This window comes from Oryctolagus cuniculus, chromosome 19, assembly GCF_051225735.1.
Source record: "Oryctolagus cuniculus isolate XC-2025 breed Fujian yellow rabbit chromosome 19, ASM5122573v1, whole genome shotgun sequence".
Classification (NCBI taxonomy): domain Eukaryota; kingdom Metazoa; phylum Chordata; class Mammalia; order Lagomorpha; family Leporidae; genus Oryctolagus; species Oryctolagus cuniculus.
The window spans coordinates 44,880,807-44,908,769 of record NC_142885.1 but is presented as its reverse complement, the minus strand read 5'-3'; the positions used below and the strand labels follow the sequence as shown (position 1 = coordinate 44,908,769).

General features: G+C 41.3%; 1 long non-coding RNA gene and 1 pseudogene across 5 annotated transcripts in view; both read left to right on the top strand.

Moving 5' to 3' along the window:
• Positions 1-27,963, top strand: part of LOC149120530 (uncharacterized) — a 60,121-nt gene that overhangs the window by 15,329 nt on the left and 16,829 nt on the right. For all 5 annotated transcript variants that reach the window (XR_016226210.1, XR_016226212.1, XR_016226209.1 and 2 more), the window contains exon 4: positions 25,908-26,053. This is a non-coding gene — a long non-coding RNA (uncharacterized LOC149120530). The remainder of the gene's footprint in view (positions 1-25,907; positions 26,054-27,963) is intronic.
• LOC149120531 (G1/S-specific cyclin-D2 pseudogene) lies at positions 7-1,600 on the top strand (annotated as a pseudogene).

Sequence of the window (27,963 nt, the reverse complement as noted above, 5' to 3'; positions counted from 1 at the left end):
CGGGTGCGAGGCAGGCAGCCCCGGAGGCTCTGCTCGCCCACCGCCCAGCCCTTCCTCTCGGCTCCTCCTCTTCTCCCTCTGCCCTCGCCTCGCCCCCTGAAAACTCCCTATTTAGCCAAAGGAAGGAGGTAAGGGGAACTCTCTCCCCTCCCCCTCCAAAAAAAAAAAAAAAAACCCTAACTTTTGCAGTCCGGAGAAGGCAGGGGAACGAAGGGTCACCCGGCTGGCATGGAGCTGCTGTGCTGCGAGGTGGACCCGGTCCGCAGGGCCGTGCCGGACCGCAACCTGCTGGACGACCACGCCCTGCAGAACTTGCTCACCATCGAGGAACGCTACCTTCCCCAGTGCTGCTACTTCAAGTGTGTGCAGAAGGACATCCAGCCCTACATGCACAGGATGGTGGCCACCTGGACGCTGGAGGTCTGTAAGGAACAGAAGTGTGAGGAGGAGGTCTTCCCGCTGGCCATGAACTACCTGGACCCTTCCTGGCCGGGGTGCCGACTCCCAAGACCCATCTGCAGCTGCTGGGGACCGTGTGCATGTTTCTGGCCTCCAAGCTGAAAGAGACCATCCTGCTGACGGCCGAGAAGCTGTGCATCTACACGGGCAACTCCATCAAGCCCCAGGAGCTGCTGGAGTGGGAGCTGGTGGTGCTGGGGAAGCTGAAGTGGAACCTGGCTGCCGTCTCCCCTCAAAACTGCAGGAGCACATCCTGCGCAAGCTTCCGCAGCAGAGGGAGAAGCTGTCTCTGATCCGCAAGCACGCGCAGACCTTCATTGCTCTCTGCGCCACCGACTTCAAGTTCGCCATGTACCCGCCGTCCATGATCGCGACTGGAAGCGTGGGGGCAGCCATCCGCGGGCTCCAGCAGGACGAAGAAGTGAGCTCGCTCACTTGCGATGCCCTGAGCGAGCTGCTAGCCAAGATCACCAACACGGATGTGGATTGTCTCAGAGCCTGCCAGGAGCAGATTGCGGCCGTGCTGCTCAACAGCCTGCAGCAGTTCCGTCAGGAGCAGTGCGACGGATCCAAGTCGGAGGATGAACTGGACCAAGCCAGCACCCCTACAGACGTGCAGGACATCGACCTGTGAGGATGCCAGGTGGGCCGAGCGAGAGAGGAGTGTCATCATCTGCACTCTCCTCTCTTGTTATGTTTTGTTCTTTGTGTTTTAGGATGAAACTTTAAAAAAAATCTGCTCCCACGTAGATCATATTTAAAGATCTGTTAGAAGTGAGAGAAAAAGGTCCTATCCAAACAACAATTAAAAGCGTGTGGCTAGCCGGCGCCGTGGCTCAATAGGCTAATCCTCCACCTTGCGGCGCCGGCACACCGGGTTCTAGTCCCGGTTGGGGCGCCGGATTCTGTCCCGGTTGCCCCTCTTCCAGGCCAGCTCTCTGCTATGGCCAGGGAGTGCAGTGGAGGATGGCCCAGGTGCTTGGGCCCTGCACCCCATGGGAGACCAGGAGAAGCACCTGGCTCCTGGCTCCTGCCATCGGATCAGCGCGGTGCGCCGGCTGCAGCGGCGGCCATTGGAGGGTGAACCAACGGCAAAGGAAGACCTTTCTCTCTCTGTCTCTCTCTCTCACTGTCCACTCTGCCTGCCAAAAAAAAAAAAAAAAAAAAAAAAAAAAAAAAAAAGCGTGTGGTGCCTATTAAAGTACAACATAAGGGAATCCCCTGTATATGCGAACAGTTGTTGTTTGATTATGTTAAAAGTGATAATAAAATGCTTACCGGAAACCCTGCAGAGTAGCTAAACAATATGTACGCTTGCAATATGGGAACCAATTAGAAGAGACTCTTTCTCATGTTACGAACTAGTGCATAACACCCCTTTTTGTAGTGGCATTTCAAGGAACTGTGTAGGCCATTTATGGAATGATTAGATTGCCAAGCAATGAACTCAACAAGGAATTAGAAATAAGGAGGGGGCACATGATGGGGAGGGAGTACCAAAAAATAAATTGCTGTGATTGAACCCCATTGGATGGAGAAGCGCCTCCAGTCTCCACCAGCTGTGGCAGCACGTGGCTGGTTGGATGGGGGTGCTGGGTGATAACCCCACCTCTCTTGCCACACTCGGCACTTTTCCTTCCACGCGTGGCTCATCCCAGACTCCGCCATATCATCTGGGAGAGAAATGCAGCTATCGGGCCCTAACCAAAACTCTTTGGGACATGGAAGCAGAGGGTGGGATCTGGAATAGGATCTTTTCTCCTACTGTTTGAGAGAGGGTACAGCGACCGTGGCATCCTGTATTAGGAAAAAACTGATCTTTTGGTGCTGATTGGCATGTCTGGCCCACATTTGAGCATTGTTATAAAGCATTCCATTCTTTTTTTTTTTTTTTTGACAGGCAGAGTGGACAGTGAGAGAGAGAGACAGAGAGAAAGGTCTTCCTTTGCCATTGGTTCACCCTCCAATGGCCGCCGCGGCCGGCACACTGAGGCCGGCGCACCGCGCTGATCCGAAGGCTGGAGCCAGGTGCTTCTCCTGGTCTCCCATGGGTTGCAGGGCCCAAGCACTTGGGCCATCCTCCACTGCACTCCCTGGCCACAGCAGAGAGCTGGCCTGGAAGAGGGGCAACCAGGACAGAATCTGGAGCCCCGACCGGGACTAGAACCCGGTGTGCCGGCCCGCAAGGCGGAAGATTAGCCTATTGAGCAATGGCGCCGGCTGCAACCATTCCATTCTTAAAGCACTTTGAAAATTATTCCCGAGTGGTAGATGGGATGGTTTATGCAAATCAAGCTGACTCCTCCCCTCTTCTCTCTGGCCTCTCCCCATCCTGCCCCCAGTCTTGAGTTCTCCAGTACCCACCCCTTCTGCTGGCATTCCCATCAGGACATTCCTCGGAAAAGTCTGAAAAAAGCCCGGTTAGCACGTGGATGGCGCGAAGGGCTCCTCCGCAGCTACAGCTTCTCTCGACAGCGAGGGGCAGGCGTCCTCAGGGAGGGCTGGACCTTGGGTGTGGCGTGCTGCGCCCTTGAACATTGCGTTAGTTTCACTGCAAAGTCGTATTCAGCGTACTTGAATTTTCTGTTTGCTCTCCACTTCTTCGAGGCATTCAGTTAGCAGAGAGGTTGGAGCGACAACTTTTTTTTTTTTTTTTGCACAATTGTCATTGACATGTAATGAAGCTATTTGTTACAATATTTGTTTTTTCTAAGTAAAATAAATCAGAAAAGGGGTACCTTGAAGAATTATTTTATACACAGATTCTGCCTTGTTTCGTAGTGTGAGGGTTGAAGATGGAGAAAAATCTAGGGTCTCTTATTTTCATTTTATTTTGTTCAGCTTTTTAGTATTTTTTTTTTTGCACTGCTAAGAAGCTGAGATTGTTCGTCCTTACTCATATTAACAGTACCTAGCTGTAATGGTTCACCAAGTTTGCTGCTATTTTATAAACATTTTTTTAACTTTTATTTAATGAATATAAATTTCCAAAGTACGGCATATGGATTACAATGGCTTTCCCCCCATATCATCTCTCCCACCCGCATCCCTCCCCTTTCCCACTCCCTCTCCCCTTCCATTCACATCAAGATTCATTTTCGATTCTCTTTATATACAGAAGATCAGTTTAGCATACATTAAGTAAAGATTTCAACAGTTTGCTCCCACACAGAAACATAAAGTGAAAAATAATAGATGATTTTTTAAATGCTGATGAAATCAGATCAGACCTATTGTCATGTTTAATCCCAGTGAGAGTCAAGTTGGGAATTGACAATTTCTTTTTTTTTTTTTTTTACAGAAGATCAGTTTAGTATACATTAAGTAAAGATTTCAACAGTTTGCACCCCCATAGAAACACAAAGAGAAATATACTGTTTGAGTACTCATTATAGCATTAAGTCTCAATGTACAGCACATTGAGGACAGAGATCCTACATGAGGAGTAAGTGCACAGTGACTCCTGTTGTTGACTTTACAAATTGACACTCCTGTTTATGGCATCAGTAATCTCCCTATGCACCAGTCATGAGTTTCCAAGGCTATGGAAGCCCCTTGAGTTCTCCGACTCTTATCTTGTTTAGACAAGGTCATAGTCAAAGTGGAGGTTCTCTCCTCCCTTCAGAGAAAGGTACCTCCTTCTTTGAAGACCTGTTCTTTCCACTGGGATCTCACTCGCAGAGATCTTTTGCCAGAGTGTCTTGGCTTTCCATGCCTGAAATACTCTCATGGGCTTTTCAGCCAGATCCGAATGCCTTTAGGGTTGATTCTGAGGCAGGAGTACTGTTTAGGACATCCACCATTCTATGAGTCTGCTGAGTATCTCGCTTCCCATGTTGGATCACTCTCCCCTTTATTTATTCTATCAGTTAGTATTAGCAGGTACTAGACTTCTTTATGTGCTTCCTTTGACTCTCAGTCCTTTCATTATGATCAATTGTGAACTGAAATTGATCACTTGGACTGGTGAGATGGCATTGGTACATGCCACCTTGATGGGATTAAATTGGAGTCCACTGGTATGTTTCTAACTCTACCATTTGGGGCTTGAGCATGTCCCAAATTGTACATCTCTTCCCTCTCTTATTCCCACTCTTATGTTTAACAGGGATCACATTTCAGTTAAATTTCAACACTTAAGAATAACTGTGTATTAATTACAGAATTAAACCAGTCATATTAAGTAGAACAGACAAACTACTAAGAGGGATAATGTATTAAGTTGTTCATTAACAGTCAGGGCTATGCTGATCAAGTCACCGTTTCTCATAGTGTCCATTTCACTTCAGGAGGTTTCCTTTTTGGTGTTCAGTCAGTTGTCACCGATCAGGGAGAACATATGGTATTTGTCCCTTTGGGACTGGCTTATTTCACTCAGCATGATATGTTCCAGATTCCTCCATTTTGTTGCAAATGACTGGATTTTATTGTTTCTTACTGCGGTATAGTATTCTAAAGAGTACATATCCCATAATTTCTTTATCCAGTCTAGCGTTTATGGGCGTTTAGGTTGGTTCCAGGTCTTGGCTATTATGAATTGAGCTGCAATAAACATTAGGGTGCAGACCGCTTTTTTGTTTGCCAATTTAAATTCCTTTGGGTAAATTCCAAGGAGTGGGATGGCTGGGTCGAACGGTAGGGTTATCTTCAGGTTTCTGAGGAATCTCCAGACTGACTTCCATAGTGGCTTGACCAGTTTGCATTCCCACCAACAGTGGGTTAGTGTCCCTTTTCCCCCACATCCTCGCCAGCATCTGTTGGTAGATTTCTGTATGTGAGCCATTCTAACCAGGGTGAGGTGAAACCTCATTGTGGTTTTGATTTGCATTTCCCTGATTGCTAGTGATCTTGAACATTTTTTCATGTGTCTGTTGGTCCTTTGGATTTCCTCTTTTGAAAAATGTCTATTGAGGTCCTTGGCCCATCTCTTAAGTGGGTTGTTTGTTTTGTTTTTGTGGAGTTTCTTGATCTCTTTGTAGATTCTGGTTATTAACCCTTTATCTGTTGCATAGTTTGCAAATATTTTTTCCCATTCTGTCGGTTGTCTCTTCACTCTCCTGACTGTTTCTTTTGCAGTACAGAAACTTCTCAATTTGATGCAATCCCAATAGTTGATTTTGGCTTTGACTGCCTGTGCCTCCCGGGTCTTTTCCAGAAATTCTTTGCCTGTGGCAATATCTTGAAGGGTTTCTCCAATGTTCTCTAATAACTTGATGGTGTCAGGTCATAGATTTAGGTCTTTAATCCATGCTGAGTGGATTTTTGTGTAAGGTGTAAGGTAGGGGTCTTGCTTCATGCTTCTGCACGTGGAAATCCAGTTTTCCCAGCACCATTTATTGAATAGACTGTCCTTGCTCCAGGGATTGGTTTTGGATCCTTGATCAAATATAAGTTGGCTGTAGATGTTTGGGTTGATTTCTGGTGTTTCAATTCTGTTCCATTGGTCTATCCATCTGTTTCTGTACCAGTACCATGCTGTTCTGATTACAACTGCCCTGTAGTATGTCCTGAAATCTGGTATTGTGATGCCTCCGGCTTTGTTTTTGTTGTACAAGATTGCTTTAGCTATTCGAGGTCTCCTGTGCCTCCATATAAATTTCAGCACCATTTTTTCCAGATCGGAGAAGAAGGTCTTCGGTATCTTGATTGGTATTGCATTGAATGTATAAATGGCTTTTGGGAGAATGGACATTTTGATGATATTGATTCTTCCAATCCATGAGCATGGAAGATTTTTCCATTTCTTGGTATCCTCCTATTTCTTTCTTTAAGGTTTTGTAATTTTCATCGTAGAGATCTTTAACGTCCTTGGTTAAGTTTATTCCAAGGTATTTGATTGTTTTTGTAGCTATTGTGAATGGGATTGATCTTAGAAGTTCTTCCTCAGCCATGGCATTGTCTGTGTATACAAAGGCTGTTGATTTTTGTGCATTGATTTTATACCCTGCTACTTTGCCAAAATCTTCTATGAGTTCCAATAGTCTCTTAGTAGAGTTCTTTGTGTCTCCTAAAAAAAGAATCGTATCATCTGCAAAGAGGGATAGTTTGAGTTCTTCCTTCCCAATTTGTATCCCCTTAATTTCTTTTTCTTGCCTAATATCTCTGGCTAGAACCTCCAGAAATATATTGAATAGGAGTGGTGAGAGTGGTCACCCCTGTCTGGTACCAGATCTCAGTGGAAATGCTTCCAACTTTTCCCCATTCAATAGGATGTTGGCTGTGGGTTTTTCATAGATTTCTTTGATTGTATTGAGAAATGTTCCTTCCAAACCCAGTTTGCTTAGAGTTTTCATCATGAACGGGTGTTGTATTTTATCAAATGCTTTCTCAGCATCTATTGAGATAATCATATGGTTTTTTTCTGCAGTCTGTTAATGTGGTGTATCACATTGATTGTCTTGCACACATTAAACCATCCCTGCAAACCAGGGATAAATCCCACTTGGTCTGGGTGGATGATCTTTCTGATGTGTTGTTGCATTCTATTGGCGAGAATTTTATTGAGGATTTTTGCATCTATGTTCATCAGGGATATTGGTCTGTAATTCTCTTTCAGTGCTGCATCTTTTTCCAGCTTAGGAATTAAGGTAATGCTGGCTTCATACAAAGAATTTGGGAGGATTCCCTCTTCTTCGATTGTTCTGAATAGTTTGAGAAGAATTGGAGTTAGTTCTTCTTTAAATGTCTGGTAGAATTCAGCAGTGAATCCATCTGGTCCTGGGCTTTTCTTTGTTGGGAGGGCCTTTATTACTGTTTCAATTTCTGTCTCAGTTATGGGTCTGTTTAGGTTTTCGATGTCTTCCTGGTTCAATTTAGGTAGGTTACATGTGTCCAGGAATCTATCCATTTTTGATAGGTTTCCCTGTTTGCTGGCATACAAGTCCTTGTAGTAATTTCTGATGATTCTTTTTATTTCTGTGGTGTCTGTTGTTACATTTCCTTTTTCATCTCTGATTTTATTGATTTGGGTATTTTCTCTTCTTTTTTTAGTTAGTTGGGCCAATAGGGTGTCAATTTTGTTTATTTTTTCAAAAAACCAGCTCCTCGTTTGGCTGATTTTTTGTAATGTTTTTTTTGGATTCAATCCTGTTGATTTCTCTCTGATTTTAATTATTTCTCTTCTCCTACTAGATTTGGGTCTGGTTTGCTGTAGGTTTTCTAGATCCTTGAGGTGAATTGAAAGCTCATCTATTTGGTGCCTTTCCAATTTCTTGATGTAGCCACCTCTTGATATAAACTTTCCTCTTTTTTTTTTTCTTTTCTTTTTTTTTTATCTTTTATTTAATGAATATAAATTTCCAAAGTACGTCTCATGGGTTACAATGGCTTTCCCCCCCATACCGTCCCTCCCACCCACCACCCTCCCCTTTCCCACTCCCTCTCCCCTTCCATTCACATCAAGATTCATTTTCGATTATCTTAGTATACAGAAGATCAGCTTAGTATACCTTAAGTAAGGATTTCAACAGTTTGTTCTCACACAGAAACATAAAGTGAAAAATAATAGATAATTTTTTTTAAATGATGATGAAATGGGGGTGCAAACTGTTGAAATCTTTACTTAATGTACACTAAACTGATCTTCTGTTAAAAAAAAAATAAACTTTCCTCTTAACACTGCTTTTGCTGCGTCCCATAAGTTTTGGTATGTTGTGCTGTTATCCTCATTTACTTCCAGAAAATTTTTGATTTCTCTTTTAATTTCTTCTATGACCCATTGTTCATTCAGGAGCATGTTGTTCAATCTCCATGTGTTTCTGTATGGTCTAGGGATTCCTGAGTTGCTAATTTCCAACTTCATTCCTTTATGGTCTGAGAAGCTGCATTGTATGATTCTAATTCTTTTGAATTTGCTGAGACTTGCTTTATGGCCTAGTATGTGGTCAATCCTAGAGAAGGTTCCATGTACTGCTGAGAAGAATGTAAACTCTTTAGCTGTAGGATTGAAAGTTCTGTATATATCTGTTAGATCCATTTGGGCTATAGTGTCATTTAAATCTACTGTATCCTTGTTGATCTTCTGTCCTATTGATCTGTCTATTTCTGAGAGTGGAGTATTGAAGTCCCCCAGTACTATTGTATTGGGGTCTAAGTCTCCCTTTAAGTCCCTTAACAAATCTTTTAGATAAACTGGTGCCTTGTAGTTAGGTGCATATACATTGATAATTGTTATATCTTCTTGTTGTATTGATCCCTTAATCATTATATAGTGTCCCTCTTTGTCTCTCTTAATGGTTTTTGTGGTAAAGTTTATGTTGTCCGATATTAAGATGGCTACGCCCGCTCTTTTTTCATTTCTGTTGGCATGGTATATCTTTTTCCAGCCTTTCACTTTCAGTCTGTATGGATCTTTATTGGAAAGTTGTGTTTCTTGTAAGCAGCAAATAGATGGGTTTTGTTCCTTAACCCAATCAGCCAATCTGTGTCTTTTAACTGGACAGTTCAGGCCATTAACGTTCAATGTGACTAATGAAAAGTGGTAACTTTGCCCTGCCATTTGCCAAAGATAAGTTCTAATATATGCTTTGAATTCCCTGTGATCTTTTGTTGTGAGGTTTCCTTCCTTTATCTTCTTTCATATTGATGACCGTGTTTCTGTGTTTCTGTGTTTCTGTGCATCTGTTGCAGGGCTGGACGAGTGGCGACAAATTCTTTCAATTTCTGTTTGTTATGAAAAGTCTTTATTTCACCTTCATTCACAAATGATAGCTTTGCAGGATATAATATTCTGGGCTGTCAGTTTTTCTCTCTTAGTACCTGGGCTATATCTCGCCATTCCCTCCTAGCTTGTAGGGTTTCTGATGAGAAATCAGCTGTGAGTCTGATTGGAGATCCTCTGAGAGTAATCTGACGTTTCTCTCTTGCACATTTTAGGATCTTTTCTTTATGTTTCACTGTGGAGAGTTTAATTACAATGTGTCGTGGTGAGGGTCTCTTTTGGTCGTGTTTATTAGGGGTTCTGTGAGCTTCCTGTACTAGGATTTCTCTGTCCTTCTCCAAACCTGGGAAATTTTCTGCTAATATCTCACTAAAAAGGCCTTCTAATCCTTTCTCCCTCTCCATGCCTTCAGGAACTCCTAGAACCCGAATGTTGGGTTTTTTAATAGTATCCTGAAGATTCCTGACAATATGTTTTAGATTTCTAATTTCCTCTTCTTTTCTTTGGTCTGACTGTATCCTTTCCTGTTCTCTGTCTTCTAAGTCCGATATTCTCTCTTCTGCTTCACCCATTCTGTTTGTAAGGTTCTCTATTGTGTTTTTCATTTGATTTATTGAATTCTTCACTTCATTATGATTTCTCGTCACTATCACAGTTTCCTGTTGTACTAGTTGTTTCGTTTCATTTTGATTCCTCCTTAATATTTCATTTTCACGAGAGAGATTTTCTATCTTGTCCATTAAGGATTTCTGTAGTTCAAGAATTTGTTTTTGAGAACTTCTTAATGTTCTTATCAATTTTTTGAGATCTGCTTCTTGCATTTCTTCTATGTCATCATCTTCATAATCTTGAATTCGGGTGTCTTTTTCATTTGAGGGCGTCACGGTGACTTCCTTGTTTTTATTACCTCGGTTTTTGCATTTGTTATTTGGCATATTTGAGATATTTGGTTTCTTCACTGTGGTGCTTTTTCTTGTTATACTATGACTCTAGATTAAGTGGACTATCTGTTTTTGGTGGAGCCTTAGGGCTTGAGATGGGTGTGGCCTGAGAGCTCTGTTTGGTGTGCCAAAGGTGACACTCCCAGGTTAGGCGTGGTAGATCTCTCTCTGTCTCTTTCTTTTTTTGATTCAAAAGGGAAGTAATTCCGCACAGCTGAACGAAGTTGGAGGTAGTTAGCAGGCAAATGATATACCCACAGGAGCCAGAGATCGGAAGCTCTTTCCCAAGGACCCCACAGGGAATCTGTTCGGCCCTCAGAGTGGGCTCAAATTCTCCTTCAGTCTCCCACTGGGTTGCCAAAGTTACGGAATTGTAGCGTCTCTGGAGAGTACTCACGTGAATTCCGTGAGTTCTCTCCCCCACCGTCTCTTTTTTCACAGTCTCAGTTCAGTAGCACCACAAATTTACTAGGTGCTAATCTCCTGTTAATTCGCCCTGCCCAAAGTCAGGTTTTTCTGCTAGGCTCAGGGCAGGTGCAGACCTGAGGTCGCTCTGCTTATGACGTATGTCCAAGATGGCGCCTGCTCTTTGTCTTGCTCGCCCTTGAGAGGTGAGCGGAGAGAGAGAAACCCGTGTCCGTACCAGTCACCTTTTTTTTTCTCTCTCTCTCTCTTCCAGTTAGCCTGGTGAACTTTTCCCCCCCGGGGGTCGTTCCCTCTAGTCTCCTCTCTCCGCTTGCCTGCCGGTGTCTCGGGCTATTGAGGTTCGGCTCACCTCGTGTTCCAGTGCTGGTGTGTTGAGTCTGCTGCTGGTGTCCTGAACTGTGGGCTCCCATGCTCTCCACGCAGGTCCACTGTGAATCACGTGTTCTGGAAGAGTTTCTTCTGCTGTTTCCTCCCCTACTCTTCCTTGAACCTGCAGTATCTCCACTTTTATTAAACTATCTCTCCCCGGACTATCAGTGTGCTCCCTTCCTATTCCGCCATCTTGCCTCCTCCCCTAAACATTTTTATAATATATTATTTTACTGCTTAAGTTCCAAGTCCTGAAGTAGATGGTTAAGATATGAGTTCTTCTTACTGAAAAAGTCCTCCCATCCTTTGTTCCTTCTGGTAGCATATTCATGGTTAGTGGGTTTTGTTTCTTTTTTTTTTCCCTCTCATCACAGTCTTCAAAGACAGTGCATTCTTTACCTCAGGTTTACTGGACAAAATCAATAACTGCAAAAGACAATGATTTTCTTACCTCACAGCCAAACACTTTCTGCTTTGGGAGCAAGTCCCCAGGAGGGCAAGGCGAGGCTGGGTGGGGAGGAGGACTCGCCAGGCCCCGCACTCAGGGGCCTGTCCATGTTCACAGGCCATCGGGCTCCCTTTCTGACTCCGGTATCCTCCTCAGGATGGAAAAGCAATGCATTGAACCAAGGGACCCCACCCCCACCCCCCACAAGGCAGACCTTGAACTCAAGCTTGGACCCAGCGGCATTGGCGCAGGAGTTGTAGGCGTCAGGAAGGAAGCCGGAGGGCATTGCAGCATGCGCAGGGCTTGCGGGCGGCCGTCTCCCCTCTGTCTCACTCCTGTGCACAGACCCCCACCCCCTCCCCCGTCATCTCTGAAACTGTCCCAGGTCTCAGGCCTGCAGCTTGCAGCGTGTGTGGTGCTCAGACCAGGGTTAGGCAAGCAGTAGGCCAGGCCAGGTCCTCGGTGAGGCCGGACCGCGAGATTCCGGGGTTCAAAATCACATGATGGAGTTGGCACAAAGAACAGACGGGGTAGGTGAGTGTTGGGAGGTGGCTAAGAGGCTGCAGGAAGTGTGATGGCAGGGGGTTGGGACTAGCTCGACCTCGAGATTCTCGGGGTGGGGGTCGCTGGTGGGGCACGGCTGGCGCATCCTGAGGTTTGGGAACAGAAAATGGAGCAGCCAGTGTTCACCCAGAGCCTGCGCTGTGCGGCACGGCATGGGGAAGGCCCGGTCCCTGGGGTTCTCGGGGAGTCCTGGTGCAGATTCAGCCCTGGGACGTGCGCCGAAGCTGACAGATGAGGGAGGAGCAGCCCTCCCAGCCTCTTCCTGCGGTCTGGGTCTTTCTAGCTTTTTCTCTCCTAGCCGTGGGGCCATGAGGGATGGCCGTTGCCAACGACAGGGCAATAGGTTTTCTTTCTGTGTCCTACATAAGCAAAAGCAGGAGCCCTGGATTTCTTGGAGGGACGCACACCCTCTCTGGGTCCTGGTCTCCCCATAGGAAGGAGTTTCCACCCCAGAGAGGTTCACATCTGCTCATGGATTTCAACTTTTTTTTTTTCTCCCTCTGTCTCACCTCCCACGAACCAGGCTCCACATTTATTCTGATCTTTTTTCTTAATTTCTAAGTTTTTGTTTTTTCTCCATCAGTGGGGACTGAGTTGTCCTCCCACTCCCAGCTTGCCAAATTTTAACCCTTCCCCTATTTTGGCCCAATCTTGTGGGGGAGAAATTGCCAGAAATAAATGCTGAGTGGGGAAACACCGTGCAGGTGGGGGTCAGTCAGGGAGGAAGCTGCGGCAGCTTCCTTTGCAAACCCCTTGCCTCAGGTGTGCTGGGGGGTGAGCTCCTTGGAGAGGGGCCTTCGGGCTGCCCTTGGGCTGGGTGCTCTGTTCTGGCTCAGGCAGGCGGAGGCTTAGGAGGCCGGAGGAGTAGGAACCCACTGACTCCCTCCCTGGGCCAGCCGCAGGGCTGACTGTGGGGAGGGAGCTGTGGCTTTCCTGCAGCCTGGCATGTTCAGGGCCCCTCCAGGCTGCCCAGGGAGCTCTGGCACCCACGGGTGAGGACCAGCTGAGTCCCTCCAGGAGGGCAGGGGGATTTTCTCTCCACGGGCCACGGGGGACGGGGCTGGGAGAAGAAATATACTTGCACCTTATGTCGTGTAAATACTGAGTTTCTAGTTCAAGAAGATAATCCTGGTTAGTGCAGGATTGGAGGTAGGAGCGAGGCGGACGTTGGAGCGCGCCAGTTGGCATCCACACCAACAGGATTCCTCTTTGTTTATCTTTGAGACAGTCCAACCTTGGGAATAGCTTTAAAAGGGAAATTAATGCTGAGACGGTCAAGTCCCCTGTGCAGCCCTGGATGGAGCGCAGGCTTCCATGGCTGTGGACCTGGGGCATTGCTCATGCAGTCATTCGTCCATCTGTGGGTACAAGATTGGGTGGGAAGGTGCAGGAGGGTGTTTCTGGCTTCTCACAGCCATGGCTTTGCATGGTTCCAGGCTCTGAGCCACCTGCAGGAGTCCCTTGGCACAAACTCTTGTGCTGCCTTCGCATGTCCCCGCGTGTCAGCGTGGCTGGGCTGGGAGCCTCCGTCCTGGTCCCATCCTGGCCCGTGGCCTGCAGGTGATGCAAAGTGCCTTACCAACCGTGGCCTTACAGTTTCCCATGTACGCTGACAGGCGCCTGTCCTTGAGAAGAGAAAAGCGTCTGTTTTGTTTTGAATCAGTTTTAGTTTCTTACTGCCAGCCAAACTCCTATGTCTCCAGCAAATCCCTGGGCCACTGGTTGTTTCTCCATTAGGTTCATTACCTTGTACCATGTACCTCAGATATCTCTCTCAGTTATAGTTTTTCATTTTGGCCCTTTTTTTCCTTTTTACTCTATTTATTTAATTTTAATTTTTTTTTTGCTTTAAAACAAGTGTGATACCATAGCAAGTCCATGTTAGCCTCTCACCATGTACTCTGTAAGAAGTGTGTGGCTATTTATCTGGTTGGGATGCTAGACAGTGCTAAGTAATGTGATGGATGTAAACGAGGTTTTTAGGGAGTGTGGCAGAATGTTGGCTGTGACAGTGACACAGTGTAGTCAGCTGCCTCTGATGAGGCCTTTTCTGTTCAGTGTTAAGTGATTTTAAAAAAAAATCCATACCCTGTTCTGACTTGGTTTAAAGATGGAGTAGAAGGTGGATTTGAAAATGGTTTGGGATGCAATTAGGTTATATATTTGGACAATGAACTCACCTTGACTACCAAAAAAAAAAAAAGAAAAGAAAAAAAGAAAAATTTTTCCAAGGAGTGGTATAGCGGGGTTGAATGGTAGGGTTATATTCAAGTTTCTGAGGAATCTCCAGACTGACTTCCATAGTGGCTTAACCAGTTTGTATTCCCACCAACAGTGGGTTAGTGTCCCTTTTCCCCCACATCCTCACCAGCATCTGTTGTTGGTAGATTTCTGTATGTGAGCCATTCTAACCAGGGTGAGGTGAAACCTCATTGTGATTTTGATTTGTATTTCCCTGATTGCTAGCGACCTTGAACATTTTTTCATGTGTCTGTTGGTCCTTTGGATTTCCTCTTTTGAAAAATGTCTATTGAGGTCCTTGGCCCATCTCTTAAGTGGGTTGTTTGTTTTGATGTTGTGGAGTTTCTTGATCTCTTTGTAGATTCTGGTTATTAACCCTTTATCTGTTGCATAGTTTGCAAATATTTTTTCCCATTCTGTCGGTGCCTCTTCACTTTCCTGACCGTTTCTTTTGAAGTACAGAAACTTCTTAATTTGATGCAATCCCAAATGTTAATTTTGGCTTTGACTGCCTGTGCTTTTGGGGTCTTTTCCAAGAAGTCATTGCTGGTACCTATATCTTGCAGGGTGTTTCCAATGCTCTCTAATAATTTGATGGTGTCAGGTCATAGATTTAAGTCTTTAATCCATGTTGAGTGAATTTTTGTGTAAGGTGAAAGGTAGGGGTCTTGCTTCATGCTTCTGCATGTAGAAATCCAATTTTCCCAGCACCATTTATTGAATAGACTGTCCTTACTCCAGGGATTGGTTTTGGATCCTTGATCAAATATAAGTTGGCTGTAGATGTTTGGGTTGATTTCTGGTGTTTCAATTCTGTTCCATTGGTCTATCCATCTGTTTCTGTACCAGTACCATGCTGTTTTGATAACAACTGCCCTGTAGTATGTCCTGAAATCTGGTATTGTGATGCCTCCGGCTTTGTTTTTGTTGTACAAGATTGCTTTAGCTATTCAAGGTCTCTTGTGCCTCCATATGAATTTCAGCATCATTTTTTCCAGATCGGAGAAGAAGGTCTTCGGTATCTTGATTGGTATTGCATTGAATGTATAAATGGCTTTTGGGAGAATGGACATTTTGATGATATTGATTCTTCCAATCCATGAGCATGGAAGATTTTTCCATTTCTTGGTATCCTCCTATTTCTTTCTTTAAGGTTTTGTAATTTTCATCGTAGAGATCTTTAATGTCCTTGGTTAAGTTTATTCCAAGGTATTTGATTGTTTTTGTAGCTCAGATACCTGAATATAACCCTACCATTCAACCCAGCTATAGCACTACTTGGAATTTACCCAAAGGAAATTAAATTGGCAAACAAAAAAGCTGTCTGCACATTAATGTTTATTGCAGCTCAGTTCACAATAGCTAAGACCTGGAACCAACCCAAATGCCCATCAACAGTAGACTGGATAAAGAAATTATGGGACATGTACTCTATAGATTACTATACAGCAGTCAAAAACAATGAAACCCGGTCATTTGCAACAAGATGGAGGAATTTGGTAAACATCATGCTGAGTGAATTAAGCCAGTCCCAAAGGGACAAATATCATATGTTCTCCCTGATCGGCAACAACTAACTGAGCACCAAAGGGGAAACTTGTTGAAGTGAAATGGACACTATGAGAAACAGTGACTTGATCAGCTCTTGTCCTGACTGTTGATGTACAATGTAATACTTTATCCATTTTAGTATATTTTTTGTTCTAGTACTATTGGTTGAACTCTTTAATTAACAAACAATTATCCTTAGGTGTTTAAATTTTAACTGAAAAGTGATCCCTGTTAGGAAGTTGCAAAACATTATGCTGAGTGAAATAAGCCAGTCCCAAAGGGACAAATATCATATGTTCTCCCTGATAGGTGACAACTAACTGAGCACCAAAGAGGAAACCTGTTAAAGTGAAATGAACACTATGAGAAATGCTGACTTGATCAGCCCTTGCCCTGACTGTTGGTGAACAACTTAATACATTATCCCTCTTCATATTTTTTGTTGTTGTTGTTTGTTCTACTTAATACTTTTGGTTGAATACTGTAATCAATACACAGTTATTCTGAAGTGTTGAAAGTTAACTGAAAACTGATCGCTGTTAAATATAAGAGTGGGAATAAGAGAGGGAAGAGATGTGCAATTCGGGACATGCTCAAGCTGACTTACCCCAAATGGTAGAGTTAGAAACATACCAGGGGATTCCAATTCAATCCCATCGATGTGGCATGTACCAATGCCATCTCACTAGTCCCAGTGATCAATTTCTGTTCACAGTTGATCATAATGATAGGACTAAGAGCCAAAGGGAGCACATAAACAAGACTAGTGTCTGCAAATATTAGCTGATAGAATAAAAAAGGGAGAGAACGATCCAACATTGGAAGCGAGATACACAGCAGACCCATAGAATGGCAGACGTCCTAAACAGCACTCTGGCCTCAGAATCAACCCTTAAGGCACACGGATCTGGCTGAAAATCCCATGAGAGTATTTCAGGGATGGAAAGCCAAGACACTCTGGCAAAAAACAAACAAACAAACAAACAAACAAAAAACAACAACAACAACCAAAACCTAAATGAAAGATCTCCGCGAGTGAGATCCCAGTGGAAAGAGCAGGTCATCAAAGAAGGAGGTACCTTTCTCTAAAGGGAGGAGAGAACTTCCACTTTGACTATGACCTTGTCTAAATATGAACAGAGTCGGTGAACTCAAAAGGCTTCCATAGCCTCGGCAGCTCATGACAAGAGCCTAGGGTGATTACTGATGCCATAAACAAGAGTGTCAATTTGTTATTCAACAACAGGAGTCACTGTGCACTTACTCCTCATGTAGGATCTCTGTCCTTAATGTGCTGTACATTGTGATTTCATGCTATAACTAGTACTCAAACAGTATTTTTCACTTTATGTTTCTATGTGGGTGCAAACTGTTGAAATCTTTACTTAATATATGCTAAATTGATCTTCTGTATTTAAAGAGAATTGAAAATGAATCTTGATGTGAATGGAGGGGGGAGGGAGCAGGAAAGGGGAGGGTTGCGGGTGGGAGGGAAGTTATGGGGGGGGAAGCCATTGTAATCCATAAGCTGTACTTTGGAAATTTATATTCATTAAATAAAAGTTAAAAAAAAGACCAGAGGGAACTAAAAATAAAAAAAAACAAACAAAAAACCATACTATCTATTAGAATAGTTCCACAGCTATCTGATACTTAGCAGTGAAATGTCCCCTCTCTCTTCCCTTCTTCAAATTTGCTTTAATTATTCATAACATAGTTTTCTAAGACATATTAAAGTAAGTATGTTCAATTCATAAAAAAAATTTTGTCAGATTCACAAACAGAAACTTTTACATTGTGTATAAATAGCTATGTAAACATTATGTTCCATGGGACAAAATAACACATGAGTACTGTTTTAATTCTTAATTAACCTGAGACTGTTTATAATACATCATTTCAAATTTTAACATCTTGCTTAAAATGTATTCCATCATTTTATATTATAATTATAATTGTACATAAAAACTAAACGATTCCCACCTTTCAAAATGCATTAAAATGCTTGCCATGAACATAAAAATGCTGACTCTGGCATTCTGACATATTAGTATAATATTAATAATATTAAAAATAATAGGGGTTAATTTTAGTCACTTAGAATATGTGGTTCTCATTAGTTTGAAAAACATTCTTCCTGTTGCAAGTATTCCCACTTCGTGAATAATAAAAATTTACAGGGTGATAATTATTAGAGTTCATAAATCTATTTTCTCAAAATGTCTAACAGTTTTAGTCAGCTTTATATAGAGGTATGATCTTCAACTAGTTTCAAAGTGTTATTTTAAATTTCAATTCTAAAAGACATTTTTTAACACACATCACAGTGAGGTTGAATTAATATACTCACCAATGTACTTAGCTTGCATTTTTACTGGTTTGTTTCTAATAATCATGATAAGCCTGGGACTATTTTCATTTATTCTAATGTATAAGCAATAACTATCAATGTGCCCATTAAGTTCATTCCAAGACATGGGCTATTTTTCTAACAATATATTAGTTAAATATTGTTAAAATGGCAATTTATTTTATAACTTTGTTTTGTTTTAATGAATTTTGATTACTGATAATGGATTATCTTCATGACAAAATTAAGTCAGAGTTACTCATTCAATCAAATCTAAAATTGTCATTGATATATATGTCTGTGAAATAAAAATATAGAAAAAGTCTATTTTTGCATTCACCAAGGCTCACCTATTCTCTTTAATTTCAATGTGATATAATATTTTATCTATTTATTTGAAAGATAGAATTTTAGAGTTATCCAGGCAGAGAGATCTTTCATCATCTGGTTCACTCCCCAGTGCCAACAACATCCAGGACTTGGTCAGCCCTAAAGTAGAAGCCAGGAACTCCACCCGAGTTTCCTTTGGCAGGAGGCTGGATCAGAAGCAGAGTCAGGTCTCAAATCCAGGCACTTTGATGTGGGATGTGGGTGTCCCAAAGGTATCTTTTACCACTGGCCAATATGCACACCCTGACTCATTCTTACTAACAGATATTGTTAAGTGCTTTCTTTTTGTCATGGCTAATTTTATATCTAAAGTAATACATTATAATTTCCTTTCTTAATTTCAAAGAGGTAAGCATCATCTGTTGTTTGTTCATTATGGAAAATAATTTCTCTTAATTATACACTGGCATTGTCTTTTAATGTATTTGTCACTCTATTTGCTCCATAGATCAAGCTTCTAAATTGAAAAAAATATCTGAAGTTTTATTCTCTATTTTTTCAAGCATACACATGTTTTTGATTCTATTCTTCAGATTTCTTCTTTTGGTCTCCTAACTCAATATACAAACTTAGGTACAAAACACAAAGATGTTATAAATCTTTAATATACTCATTACCAATTATCTATGGAATCACTTTATATGTGAAAAATAAGTACTTTTATTGTTCAGATTATTATGACTGTAATGATTTGCTTCTTAGGTGAGACAAAAAATTCACAAGGATTAGATTTTCATCTTTAAGAATTTAAAAGATCAAACCTGTGTACCCAAAATATTTCTCTGTGTTTATTAATGAAATTTTACTAATATCTATTTCTAGTTTCTGAATATACTGTGCCATTGTGATATTACGATTTATTAAAGCGATCTAGTATGGAATGTATACACCAGACTCTTTGTCATTAGGTCAGTTACATTCCATTTTATTCCATGTCTACTGTACCTAAAACAAAAGTTGAGCAAAAAGGAACTTTTAACTTTGTTGATAAATGTTCATAGTGCTTTTTCATTACTTGGATTTGTGTTCTAATTTCTTAATCTTTTGGTAAGCTGACTTGATATTAATAATTTTGAATTTCTTTTCTTTGAATCACAAATATATTTTGGTATATTTCTAAGTTGTATTATTGGGTTTCAACTGCTTAGAATATTTAAAATTAGAGAATAATACATGTTCATTATGGTTTTCTCATAGTACATACTATGGACTCGAAAATTATTAGCTTGAATATTAAAGATAACTAGAACCCTCTGTATTTCAGTGCAAAATGTAATAATACAATTCATTAAAATTTCCTTACCTATTTTTTAAAGATTTATTTCATTTATTTGAATGACACAGTTACAGAGAGAGGTAGAGACAGAGAGAGAGGTCTTCCATCCACTGGTTCACTCCCCAGATGGCTGCAATGGCTGGAGCTGTGCTAATCCAAAGCCAGAAGCCAAGAGCTTCTTCTGGGTCTCCCACATGGGTGTAGAGGCCCAAGGACTTGGGCCATCTTCTATTGCTATCCCAGGCACTAGCAGAGAGCTGGATCAGAAGTGGAGCAGCCGGGACTAGAACCAATGCCCATATGGGATACCGGTGCTTCAGGCCGGGGCTTTAACATGCTGTGCCACAGTGCCAGCCCCTCCTTACCTATTTTAATGCTCTAAATCTTGAATGCTTTGCATGTAAACATTGTAGTGGCTACGTCAGCATTTTAACTAATTTCTAGGACTTCTACCAACATGGAATTACAATAAGCATAGGCTACTATGATATGATCGCATTGCCACTTATTCTCATACAAGTTTTTCTACATTAAAATTAAAAAAATCCATTCTATTTTGAAAATTAAAGTAGGCATATTGTACTGCTTATTGTAATTTACATGGATACATTATTTATCCAGTGATTTTATTTTATTTTTGTTTTAGTATAAATTGTTGAAATGAATCTTTATATATAGTTCCTATCATATGAATGTGCATTCTCATAGTTAAACATGCTTTATTCATACATAGCTCTTTGGAAGTACAAGATACTTTCTGATTTCACAGACAAAGGGATTAAGGATGGATAGAAGGTCATTTTTTCTGAATCAGTATCAACAAATGATACTTCAATTGTTGAAAATCAAATGTCAGTGATAGTCCCTCTTCCTCTTTAATAACCTCAACTTGAAGAAAATAGTTCTGTAGAAATCCACTCAAATCTGTATATCTCGACTTTATTTTCTGCACCTTTATGTGGGAAAAAAATCGAAGGACCTGAAGACACTCAGCATCTGTGTGTTCTTACTTGCCTCCCACTTCTATTAACTACTATCCTGATCACCTCAGGGAAATGGTTCTTAGGAATTTCACCCATGACTTCCACATTGCCTGATGGCAGACACCCTTCTGTTCACACTAGCCATTAGTACAAAGGCATGTGGCAACTTACCCTGTGATGTACACCATAACACACTTTATTTTCATTCCCATCATTATTGCTCAATTGCTCTGAATAGACTTCTCTGTCCATCCCAACTCCTTAGGTGAACAGATATTATCCTTGGTTTTACATATTATATGCAGGCCAACTTTTCTGAATCCCAAGATTCCTCTTTCAACTACAGACTTATAAAGCCAATTGTTGATGTACCCTTTCCATTTGTAAAATATCAAAATAACTGTATCTTGAACCAAATTATTAATGAAAACCTGAATTTAAGCCTCCACTAATTTCTTCAGTGTAACCATATATTAGCAACCACACCTGCCTGACCTGGCCCCTCCCCACATCCACATCTGTATCCCTCTACAACTCTTTAATCTTAGTCAATGCAAGGGTTTTCTAATTGTTGCATGAATACTTCATCTGCTTCTCATCTTTAAGGAAAATTTTCTTTCCATTAATGACACCTTCACATCTCCAGGTATCCACTTCAGTGGCAGAGAGGCTTTCTTTAAACATGTCTTTTCCATCCACCTCTCCATAGTTTCCATTTATCTTCATCAAATTTTTGTCTAGTACATATGATTATTAAAATGGAAAGTCAGAAGTGTCTGAGATTTTTACCTTGTTTTCAAGATGACTATAGACTTTTAGGATGTTATACACACACACACACACACACACATACACACACACTACAGATTGAGATACTTGAATCAAAAATAGGCCACATGGGGCTAGCATTGTGGTGTAGTGGGTTAAGTTATCACCTGTAGTGCCAGCATCTCATAGGGACACCAGTTCAAATCCTGGCTGCTCCACTTCCAATGGAACATCCTGCTAGTGCACCTGGGAAATCAGTAGATGACACAAGTAATTTTCCCCTGCCACCCACCTGGAAGGCCATGATGGAGTTCCAGGCTCCTGGTTTTGGCCTGCCTCAGCCCTAGGTTTTGCAGAGATTTGTGGAGTGAACTATTGAATAGAAGACTTCTCTGTCTCTATCTCTTTCTCTCTGTTCCCTTTCTGTGTGTAACTTTGCCTTTGAAATAAATAATCTTTAAAAATGTTTTAAAAGGTAGGTCACAGGCACAGTATCAAAAAGAGTTGCTCAATCAGTTTCCTATATTCAATCTTCACACCTTGATTGTCAGAAATAAACTTATGAGGACTAGAGATTTACATGCATGTGTGGTGAATTGTGTGCAGAGGTATGAAAGTAAGAGACCCTAAGATTTTAAGTGGCTGCATGTGAAACTACCCAACCTCAATCTTGAGAGGATGAGTTATTTCTGTGGAACTTGAGTTAAGTCTTCTCCTGAAGGGAATGAGAGACATGTCTAGGTTTATTATCCTGAAATATAAGCAAATGTCTCTGGCAAAAGACAGGGAGAACTTTACCACCATGGACATTTCCAGGAGGAAAATATTTCTCTAAATCTATTCTGCAGGAGTATCTATCTCCAGCTTCTAATGTCATTTGCAATTCAAAACATAATATTTTGCTCGCAAGACTCAACCTGGGCAGATACTTGGAGAAATGCCAACAAAATTTCTCCCAACAATGATACTTTCTGAATATCCAGTTTATTTATTTGCTTGTTTTCTTTTTCTCCCTAGAAATGTTGGCTGTGTGAATACACATATGGCTCCCAAGTGCTTGAAATATGCCATAATATATAGTAAATAATTAAAATATGCATAAATATGGTGTGTGTGTATGAGGGTATTTCAAAATATTCATGGAGAAATGGAATAAAAAATAACATTTTTCGTTCAAAGACACATATTTCATGAGCCTTGTGAAGACCCTTCTCTGCACAGATTTTTGAAATGTTGGCAACAAAATAAACTTAACATTGTATTGGTTTTTGAAGCACTTTCCTATAAATTGAAAGGTTAAGCAATCAAAGAAGACATTAATGAGTTTATGGGACAGTGTTTTTAAATTCTGGAACATTTTGTTTTTATTTATTTTACTAGGTTATATTTACTGGTTTTTTGAATCATGCCTTTCATTTCTCAAACTCCCTGAAGTTTTAGTAACTTGTAACATCTGAGGAATGTGTAATTCTGTGTAAAGAACTCAATCTATTGCTTGAATTATTTTATTAAGTAATGTTACTTATGGAAGTATTTTAGACAAAAACACATGAGAAAAATCTGAACATGGATTTCTCTTTTTGAGATATTTTAAGAAACCCCAAAGGGGCAAGGGCAAGGCAGTCTTGTGTTTGTGAAAGACAGTGGTCAGAGCCATTCAGAAAAGAAAGGCAATTGCTGTTGTTTGAAAAGGGAAGACAAAATAAATGTTTGATGATTTTCAAGGTGAGAGAAGTAGCAAATAGAATTATTATCAAACAAATTATTCATTTAGTAGTACTGAGATGGTGAAAATAACAGCACTTTTGCATAAAAGAGAAAAAAATAAAAATCTGCCACTGACTGCTTCTTAAAATCTGAGAAGAAATAGAGTAAAGTCATCTTATTCAGATAATTTTAAACATGTACTTTGGAAGAAAGCAAAAAGTTTTGGATCAACATTCTATCCCTGAAAACCACTGAATCTAGTTGAAAGGAAGAAGGATATAGGAAGAAAACAGATGAAGTATTAATGGGTTGAAATCTATAATCAGTATGTGTGAATCTGAATTCCTGATTCTGATTCTTATAGAACGTATCATATAGGGCAAGATACCAAAGCCCTCTTACCTCATGTTCATTGTTGAGCAAAATAGAAAGTTTTTGAAACTGAAATATACTGGAAACTAGGAAGACTTTTGTAACTATTAATTCATCAATAATTAAATGTGCTTACCATAACATCTAGAAATATCCATGTTCTAAAATGATAGGTGTAAATTAAACGGCAGAAATGCAAACTTAATGCTGTGTTGAAAAAAGTCTCTTATGGCTGGCGCCGCAGCTCAATAGGCTAATCCTCCACCTAGCGGCACCAGCACGCCGGGTTCTAGTCCCGGTCAGGGTGCCAGATTTTTTCCCGGTTGCCCCTCTTCCAGGCCATCTCTCTGCTGTGGCCTGGGAAGGCAGTGGAGGATGGCCCAAGTGCTTGGGCCCTGCACTCCATGGGAGACCAGGAGAAGCACCTGGCTCCTGCCTTTGGATCAGCGTGGTGAGCGGGCCACAGCACGCCAGCTGTGGCGGCCATTAGAGGGTGAACCAACAGCAAAAGGAAGACCTTTCTCTCTGTCTCTCTCTCTCTCACTATCCACTCTGTCTGTCAAAAAAAAAAAGTCTCTTACAATCTAAAGATACAGAAATACTGATGATATATATACACACTATATATATATATATATGCATATATGTAGTTAAATACATAAGTATGTATTTATATATTATAGAAGAGAAAGATGTAGATAATTAATAGCAGTAGGATTATGTAAATGTTAATATTCTGATTTTATGGTTTTTAAAGTTATTAATAGAAAGTCACAGTGAGTAATTTTGGGGTAAATGGTATAATTTCGGTAACATTTTCTGAGAATGTAAAGTATAGATTTTATAGAAAATGAGGGATGACATATCAAATATCACTTCATAAAATGTTTAAATTTAGGTAATGTAGATGAAGGATTTATAGGAATTATATTTCTTCTTTTTTTAATTTTTCTGTAAGTGAAATTCCACAGCCACTTTAAAATGATTCTTTTCTGCACAATGCCATGTTTTCTCCTTTTCAGGCAACAAAGTTATTTTCCCTTTCTCTGTGTCTAGTCATGTATATGAGATATGGGGACATTTGAAAACAGTTTCCAGAAATGAGCACTTAAATCAGCGAGTGTCTGAGAAATATTATGGACATTGCATGTTTGCTATGTTTATCAGAAAGTGCCTGTAGGAATTGGGAGTATACAGTTTTTAGACTGTCAAAGACCTTATTCAAGCAGAAGCATCAGAAAAACCTAGAGGCAAGATATAAAGAGAAAAATACATATGTAAGTTACCCCATTTTAAAAGTTAGCATTTGAAGTATTTTGTTTCATTTAGTTTGGAAAGTAAAATGAACAAGGGTATGAACTAACAAAAATAAAAGAATTCAGGAGTCAGGAAAGTGATTGGAAACCTTCCATGAGGATTAGAAGTTAAAACAATCAATTGAGTCATGAAACACAGTGAGTGTCCTTTGATGTATGTAGAGAAAGAATTGTGTTCAGGAAGTTTAAAGAACCCATGAATTGTAAAAATCAATCTAAATGCCTATATGACATGGAAAACAGCTATCAGTTGAAGCCAGCTTAGTACAGCTATTATTAAAATAGAGCTATATCTAGCTAACTGAACACATTCATTCAATTCAGCCCCCAAAAAATCAACTCAATTTTTTTTTTAAAAAAGACTTGTTCTTACTATACTGTCATCTAGACAAAATAGGAAACTGAATGATGAGCAATGTAAAGTTATGCAGTCAGAAGAAGTCTCGGCCAGTGCCATGGCTCAGTAGGCTAATCCTCCACCTTGCGGCTCTGGCTCCCAGGTTCTAGTCCCGGTCAGGGCACCGGATTCTGTCCCAGTTGCCCCTCTTCCAGGCCAGCTCTCTGCTGTGGCCAGGGAGTGCAGTGGAGGATGGCCTAAGTGCTTGGGCCCTGCACCCCATGGGAGACCAGGAGAAGCACCTGGCTCCTGCCTTCGGATCGGCGTGGCGCGCTGGCTGCAGCGCGCCGGCTGCGGTGGCCATTGGAGGGTGAACCAATGGCAAAGGAAGACCTTTCTCTCTGTCTCTCTCTCTCACTGTCCACTCTGCCTGTCAAAGAAAAACAAAAAGAAGAAGTCTCTTACAGAATAATTACTAATGCATGCTGCCTGGTATTGAATGAAAACCAAAAGAAGCATGCTACTTCTTATGTACAACTGACAAGCTAGGTATATTAGCACTTCTTTACCATACAGGGTAAACACTGAAAACTAGGGCTATCCCAGAGTGTAATGGTAGCCCATCTGAGCAAATGACTAGTAGTGCTCAGAAAGTGATAGGAAAGTTCTCAAGGGATAGAATAGCCAGGTCTGAGCTGGGTCTTGGCAGTATTTCAAGATGAAGGACATCTCCTGCATTCTTTTCTCCAGAGTCCTGGGCTTGGCTTTGAAGGCTGTTCATCACTCTGGCTGCTGCGGCTAAGGATCTCCCAGAGACTGCCACACAGGGCACAAGGAGTAAAGAGTCCAAAGACCTGAATCTCCTATCTGGATACAAAGAGCTATATTTAACAGAGGTAGGAAATGCAGAATATCTTGTTTTGGGGAGGAGATACAGATTTTCTCATTGCAATTTAGAAGATAAGCACATGCCGGCACCGCGGCTCACTAGGCTAATCCTCTGCCTTGTGGCGCCGGCACACCAGGTTCTAGTCCCAGTCAGGGCGCCAGATTCTGTCCTGGTTGCCCCTCTTCCAGGCCAGCTCTCTGCTGTGGCCAGGGAGTGCAGTGGAGGATGGCCTAAGTGCTTGGGCCCTGCACCCCATGGGAGACCAGGAGAAGCACCTGGCTCCTGCCATTGGATCAGCGCAGTGTGCCGGCGGCACCACGCCGGCCGCAGCAGCCATTGGAGGGTGAACCAATGGCAAAAGGAAGACCTTTCTCTCTGTCTCTCTCTCACTGTCCACTCTGCCTGTAAAAAAAAAGAAGACAAGCAAGATCAAGCAATTTATATGCTTATGATAAACATTATTCTTCACTTTTAAACATGGCAAAAATGAAACTCAACATCTGGTATCACTAACTGTCTCAATGCAAACCCAGCAGTTTGACTATAGCAACAATGCTCTTAACTTTTGCATTTCTCCACAGATGTTTCATTCATAAAACACAAATTAAATATAAAAATAATTATGTGTGTGATCTTGCCTACACATTTTTTGAGAATTATTTATCTGAAAGGCAGAATTACAGAAAGAGGGAGAGATCCTCCATCCACTGGTTTGTGCCCTAAATGGCCACAATGGCAGGAATGTGCCAGACCACAGTCAGGAGCCTGGGACTCCACCTGAGTCTCCAGTATGGGTGTAGGGGCACAAGTCAAGAACTTGGGTCATCTTCCCCTGCTTTCCCATAATATAATTTTACTATTTTATAAACACTGACATTTCCAAATAAAATTATGATATAGTCCTTTAAATACATGTTGTAAAATTTACTTAACAGTGATTTGGCACTCATAAATACATACACACATATGATGTCTGTAACGTATTTGTGGAAAGCGGATATTATGAAAAATGGTGCACAAATTTCAAATAATTTTATAACAAATAAGTGTATTTTATCTCTGCTTCCATAGTTTTTTAAAGTATGCATACACCTATCATCTCTTTATCTATGTATATATCATGTATCCATGGATAGTTCTATATCTACAGACAGATAGGCATCATCTTAACATGCTTTTCTAAAATGGAAATTTTTAAATCAAGTAAAGTAATTTTATAAAATTCCCTGTGACTTCAACAAGTGGCAAATCTGTCTTATTAGGGGCAGACACCACATGTTATCTGTAATCAAAGTGCCCAGTTGGAGTCCAGGCTCTTACACTCTTCTGACCCAGTTTCTCCCTAATGCAAGGCAGCAGATGATGTCCTAAGGCCATGGTTCCCTGCACCCATTTGAGGGACTGAGATGTAATTCCTGGCTCCTGGTTTAGATCTGCCTCAGCCCTGGTTGTTGCAGGCATTTTAACATTTTAAAATTCCAAATTAACTACATTTATCAATATTGACATATGAATATAAGCACATCATACATTTTATTTGATGATTATTTATGATAAGTTTTAGATTGGAAGAAAAATGTCATAACATGAGAGTGAATTTTTTCGATCCATATATGTATTCTTGGCTAGAAATTACTTATTTTTAGAGTGGGAAAGGATGTGTTGGTTAGGATTCAACTTGATAAACAGATAAAACAGGGGCTGACATATGGCACAGCAGGTTAAGCCTCTGCCTGTGATGCTGGCATCCCACATGGGCATTGGTTAGAATCCAGGCTGCTCCACTTCCCATCCAACTCCATGTTAATGCACCTGGGTCAGCAGCAGAGGATGGTCCCATTGCTTGGGCCCCTACATCCACGTGGGAGACCCAGAATGACTTCCTGCTCCTGGCTTCAACATGGCCCAACTCTGGCT